Genomic DNA, 6,491 nt, shown 5'->3' on the forward strand with positions numbered 1-6,491 from the left:
GAATTAGAAACTATTCCTTTAGGAAGTTCCATATCTGCTTTAATGGGAGGTTTACCTGAAAAGTGTAGTGACCCAGGTCCATGTATGGTTAATTGTACTATTGGTGGTGTAGTATTTTCTGACTGCATGTGTGATTTAGGAGCATGTGTGAGTATAATGCCTTTGTCTATATATGATATTTTGAGGCTCCCTCCCTTAAAAAGGTCGGCAGCTCATTTTGTGTTAGCAGATAAAAGCATTATTACAGTGGCTGGAGTTGCTGAAGATGTATTAGTGGGCATTAAGGGGCTCACATTTCCCATTGATTTTTATATCCTGGAGATGCCCCAAAATGACTCAGAGAAGCCATCATCAATCCTACTCGGAGGACCATTCCTGAAGACCTCGAAGTTTAAATTAGACGCTTTTTCAGGAACATACTCTTTTGAAATAGACGGCCGAGTAGTAACCTTCAATCTGAATGGAGTTATGAAGCATCCTCCAGAGGATCATTCTATCCTCCAGTGTGACATTATAGATGAAACCGTGGCTGAAGTTCACCAGGAGGAATTTGAAGAGAAGTACATAGGACAAGGTCCAAGTGTGGGGACATTCTCAGGGGACAATGACAGTGCTTTACCATTATTACCAGCTCCAGACAACCCAGAGCCTGACCATGACCAGAAGTTAGAATTAAAACCCCTTCCTCCACACCTCAAATATGCTTACTGATCTCTGAAATCACTTAACACACATATCAAGGCATCTAATGGTGATAAGAGAGGATTAATATTAGCAATATAAAGGCCAAAGAAGCATGTTTTCAATCATAGCACAAAATCAGGAAGGAAGACATAAAGCATGCGATTAGTATGAATAAATGGGTAAAGAGTTGTAAAAACCACTCAATTGAGCACAAGATAAACCATGAAATAGTGGTTTATCACTTACCTTGAGGACGAGCAGAAGTTTTCAGTTATCATTGCAAGGGAACTCACTTCTCAACAGGAAGAGCAGTTACTTAGTGTGCTGAGGAGGCACACGAAGGCAATTGGTTGGAGTTTGGCAGAAATAGTAGGCATCAACCCTCAAGTCTGTGAGCATAGGATATTTTTAGAAGGGGGAGCAAGACCTGTCCGTCAACCCCAGAGAAGACTGAACCCCACTATCTTAGAGGTTGTCAAGACGGAAGTGACCAGACTACTGGAGGCAGATATCATCTACCCCATTTCAGACAGTGAATGGGTAAGCCCAGTACAAGTGGTGCCCAAGAAGTCTGGAGTCACTACAGTGAAGAATGAGCATGGAGATCTCATTGCAACCAGAGTTCAGAACGCCTGGAGGGTCTGCATTGACTATAGACGCCTCAACCAGGCCACTCGTAAGGATCACTATCCTCTTCCATTCATTGATCAAATGCTGAATCGCCTGTCAGGTAAATCACATTATTGTTTTCTAGATGGTTACACAGGTTATTTCCAGATTCATATAGCTCCTGAGGATAAGGAAAAGACCACTTTTACATGTCTTTTTAGGACTTATACTTACAAGAGAATGCCCTTTGGCTTGTGCAATGCACCAGCTACCTTCCAAAGATGCATGATGAGTCTTTTCTCCGATCTTATTGAGGACTGTATGGATGTTTTTATGGATGATTTTAGTGTATATGGTGATTCCTTTACCCTTTGCTTAGATGGATTATCTAGAGTATTAGATAGATGTGTTAGTACAAACCTTGTATTAAATTTTGAAAAATGTCACTTTATGGTAAAACAAGGTATTGTACTAGGACATGTTGTGTCTAATACTGGCATTTCTGTAGATCTAGCAAAGGTGAATGTTATTTCTAGTTTACTTTACCCCTCTTCTGTGAGGGAAGTCCGTTCATTCCTTGGCCATGCAGGTTTTTACAGGAGATTCATTAAGGACTTCAGTAAGGTAGCACTTCCCTTATCCAGGCTACTGCAGAAAGATATTGAGTTCGAGTTCAATGAGGATTGCAAACAAGTGTTTGATAGGCTGAAGACCGCCGTGACTCAAGCTCCAATAGTGAGAGGACCAGACTGGAGCCAGCCATTTGAAATAATGTGCGACGCCTCCAACCATGCAGTAGGAGCAGCACTGGCTCAGCGTGAAGGTAAGGACCCCTTTGTTATTGCTTATGCGTCTAAAACTTTAGATGCCGCTCAGTCCAATTACACTACTACTGAGAAAGAGTTTCTTGCTATTGTTTTTGCTCTGGATAAATTCTGAGTCTATTTACTTGGTACGAAGGTAGTAGTGTACTTAGATCACGCAGCTCTAAAGTATCTATTAGCTAAAAAGGAGTCCAAACCAAGGCTTATATGTTGGATACTGCTATTACAAGAATTTGATTTAGAAATTAAAGATAGGAGTGGTAACCAGAATTTAGTGGCAGACCATTTGAGTCGCCTTGAGCACATTACAGATGATCCCACTCCTATAGCTGATAATTTCCCATTTGATAACCTGCAAGCAGTATCTGAGGTAGTCCCTTGGTATGCACCTGTAGCTAATTATCTAGTTAGCCGCACCTTTCCTCCAAACTTTTCTAAGCATCAAAGAGATAAGCTAAAAAGCGAGTCTAAATATTATATATGGGATGACCCATATTTATGGAGATGTGGCGCTGACCAGGTAATTAGACAGTGTGTGCCTCAATCAGAATTCCAGTCCATCTTAGAGGCCTGTCACTCATCTGAGAGTGGAGGACATTTTGGCCCTCAAAGAACAGCTAGAAAAATATTAGACTGTGGATTCTGGTGGCCTCCTCTTTTTAGAGACGCTGCTGAATTTTGTAGATCTTGTTTCCCATGCCAAAAATTTGGTAATATATCCAAGAGGGATGAGATGCCTCAACAAATTATGCTTTTCTGTGAAATCTTTGACGTTTTGGGCATTAACTTCATGGGTCCATTTCTAAATTCTAATGGTTATTTTTATATATTGTTAGCTGTGGATTACGTTTCCAAATGGGTGGAAGCGATTCCTACCCGCACTGATGATGCTAACACTGTTGTTTCCTTTGTGAGAAACCACATTATTTGTCGCTTTGGATCACCACGAGCAATCGTGAGCGATCAAGGCACCCATTTTTGCAACAGGAGACTAACAGGATTAATGAAGAAGCATGGGATAATTCATAAGGTTGCAACAGCCTACGATCCTCAGACTAATGGGCAAGCCGAGGTATCAAATAGAGAGATAAAGCGTATCTTGCAGAAGATAGTCAAACCTCATAGAAGAGACTGGAGCACCAGGCTACAAGATGCACTCTGGGCATATAGAACAGCATACAAAACACCCATTGGGATGAGTCCTTTCCACTTAGTTTATGGAAAAGCTTGTCATCTCCCTGTTGAAGTAGAACACAAAGCCTTTTGGGCAGTAAAGGAGTGCAACATGGGAATTGAGAAAGCCAGAGCTGAAAGGAAATTGCAACTGCAAGAATTAGAAAGCCATCGCCTAGAAGCTTATGAGAACTCAAGACTATACAAGGAGAAGATGAAGGCTGTACATGATCAGCACATCAAGAGAAAAGAGTTCCAACCTGGGAATTTAATCCTCCTTTACAAGTCTCGACTAAGGCTCATGCCAGGCAAGTTGAGATCAAGATGGGAAGGTCCATACAGAGTAGAGAAGGCCGAACCATACGGAGTTTATCACCTAAGCCATCCTTCAAGCTCTGAACTTATCAAAGTTAATGGACATCGTTTAAAGTTATACCATGGCGAGAAGCTGAAGAAAAATAAGGAGCTCGAGATCTTCCTTTTGGAAGATCCCCACATAGCCGAAGCCTGAGTTTGTGGAGCGTCCAACTTACAGACATTAAAGCAAAGTGCTAGGTGGGAGACAACCCACCATGGTATGATCGTTCTTTTCTTTATTCTTAGTTTTTCTATTTACTAACTCTTCTCTTAATTAGTACATTTCGTGTATCTGCATTTATATACTTTTATTTTTAAAAAAATGTGTTACGCGACGCGACTGCATCATTGACGCGTCCGCGTCGCAGGAGATGGGAGGATATAATAAAACAAACAGAGAGTCCCGCAAGAGCGTGACTGGAGGCGTGCCAATGGCACAAAACGCCCCATGCGGCCGCGTCGCCGACGCGTCCACGTCAAATGGGAACATTGGCCTCCCATGCGACCGTGTCACCCACGCGGCCGCGTGCCCTGGAATTCGACGTGAAAAGGGTGCACGACCGAAAGTTGTGCTAGAGTGGTGCTGGATTGGTGCTAAACGCACAATTCTTCTCACGCAGCCGCGTGACCGACGCGACTGCGTCATACCCTTCTAATGGCCACTCACACGATCACATGCCCTACGCGATCGCGTCACCCAAAAATTTGGAAAAATCAGAATTTGAACAGAGAGTTGTGCAAGCGCAAGGCTGCCCTCGCGCCAGGTGCATGAAACGGGTCATGCGACCGCGCGACCGACGAGCCCGCGTTAATCAGTATAAGCGCAAGTCGCGCGACCGCGTGCCCTACTCGGCCGCGTCGCTTGCACCGCACAGCTCTCCTGATTTGCCAATTATCTTATCTTTCTTTTCCCCAAATCCTATTTTCTCTTTCCCCCTTATTTCTTCTTTCTCCCTTCTTCCTTCTTTCTCACTTTCTACACACACACCCTCTCTCTCACCCCCATTAACAAGGTTTTCTTTTCTTCTTCTTCCCTTACTTTTCTATTATTCTTCTTATTTTTATATTTTACTTTCTTTTCTTTTTTCTTTTTCCTTTCATTATCCATATTTTCTTTTTCTTTCTTTTTCCTTTTTACTTGGTGTTGGAATTTTACTTGAGTAATTAATTCTCATTATATGCTTGTGGATTGTTGTAAATTTGTTTGGCAATTATATATTGCTTTTAAAAAGATTGCTTGCATGTTTAATTTAATACTTTCTATACCCTACTTACCATGCATGTTATGTGTTTGTGAAAACGCCAATATGGTATTATGCCTTTTTTCTCCGTTATTCTATTCTACTATTAAATGCCTGTTTTTCACAAAACCCCTTTCATATTTTATTCGTTGAATATAATTGCCAATACAAACGTGATGGTTTGTTACGAATGATGCTTGATCTATGCTACTCATACCTTTGCCAGCATGCCAATAAACATCTTGCATCTAATCACCCAAACATGCACTTGCTATTTTTCCATTGATGAACTTTTCACATGTAGTCATGACCATGTGTTAATTACATATTCTTTGCCGTGCATTGATTATCACTCATACAATCCTCTTCCTTTCTCTATCTCTTTCAATTTAATTTACTCTCTCTTCCCTTTTTTAGGATGGCCACCAAGAAAGGAAAAGAGAAAGCTACTCCCAAACTACCAGCAAGAAGAGGAACAAAAAGAGCATTAGTGGCAGAACCCTCTTCAACTGCGGTTAAACCCTCAACAAAAAGAACTAAGAGGATTATAAAGGTTGATAATAAAGAAAAAGCCTTCCCAGCAAAGGACACTGTCGCTACTGTGAGCAGATGTTCCCCATCCTGGCAGAAAGGAGCTACAACAACGAATACCTTCTTCTCCTCCCAAACCATATTGCTACCTTTGTTGAGCCGCAAATTGCACAGAGACAATGGGATTTCCTACAGAGACAGCCGAGGCAGGTCAATCTTTCTTGGGTAGTCGAGTTCTACTCCAACTTTTACCTGCCAACCCTGCAATCTGTCTTTGTCCGTTAGAAGCAAGCCCCCATTACCGAAGAGGCCATTCAAAGAGCTCTAGGTCTTTCCCCTATTCCAGAAGGATCGGACGCCTTTCAAGAAGCCGCATTCAAGTGCCAGATGTACCAATTTGACTGGGACGCCGTTCTCAAAGTTATCGCACTACCTGGCAGCAGATGGATCTACGGATACCATCGTACCCGCCCTAAGGGAATATCGGCTTCAGAACTTACCTTGGAGGCTCGTGTATGGGCATAGATCATGTCCCATTACATCTTTCCAAGCACTCACGAGTCCTCCTTCACTGCGGACATGGCCGTCCTACTATGGTGCATCCTTACCGACCAACCTCTGAATCTACCGAGACACATCCGAAATGCCATGGGACACGTACAAATTGCGGACAACTTACCTTTTCCTGCCCTGGTCTTAGATCTTGTCTCAGCAGCCGGAGTCTCCTATAGAGCTGGGGACACCAAAGCCATGTTTCCACGGGATGATCAGTATGTCCCTAACAGGAAATACATCAAACCTCCACCAGCCGCCACAAGCCACCCTACTGAACCGGTTGAAGATATTCCTTCTTCAACACCACAAGCACCTACAACAGACCAATTGCTCCATCAGATACTCAAAGGTTGGATCGGCAGGAACACAAAGCTAAGATGAGAGAGCGCCGTAACAAGCGCCGATTCACATACCTCAAGGAGCTGATTATGGGAAAATTTAAGGACTCAGACACCCTGGACTCCACTTTCTTTACCAGCACAGGAAGCCATGATGGCCCAGACTGTGGAGATACTGC

This window comes from Arachis hypogaea, chromosome 13 (genome assembly GCF_003086295.3).
Source record: "Arachis hypogaea cultivar Tifrunner chromosome 13, arahy.Tifrunner.gnm2.J5K5, whole genome shotgun sequence".
NCBI lineage: Eukaryota > Viridiplantae > Streptophyta > Magnoliopsida > Fabales > Fabaceae > Arachis > Arachis hypogaea.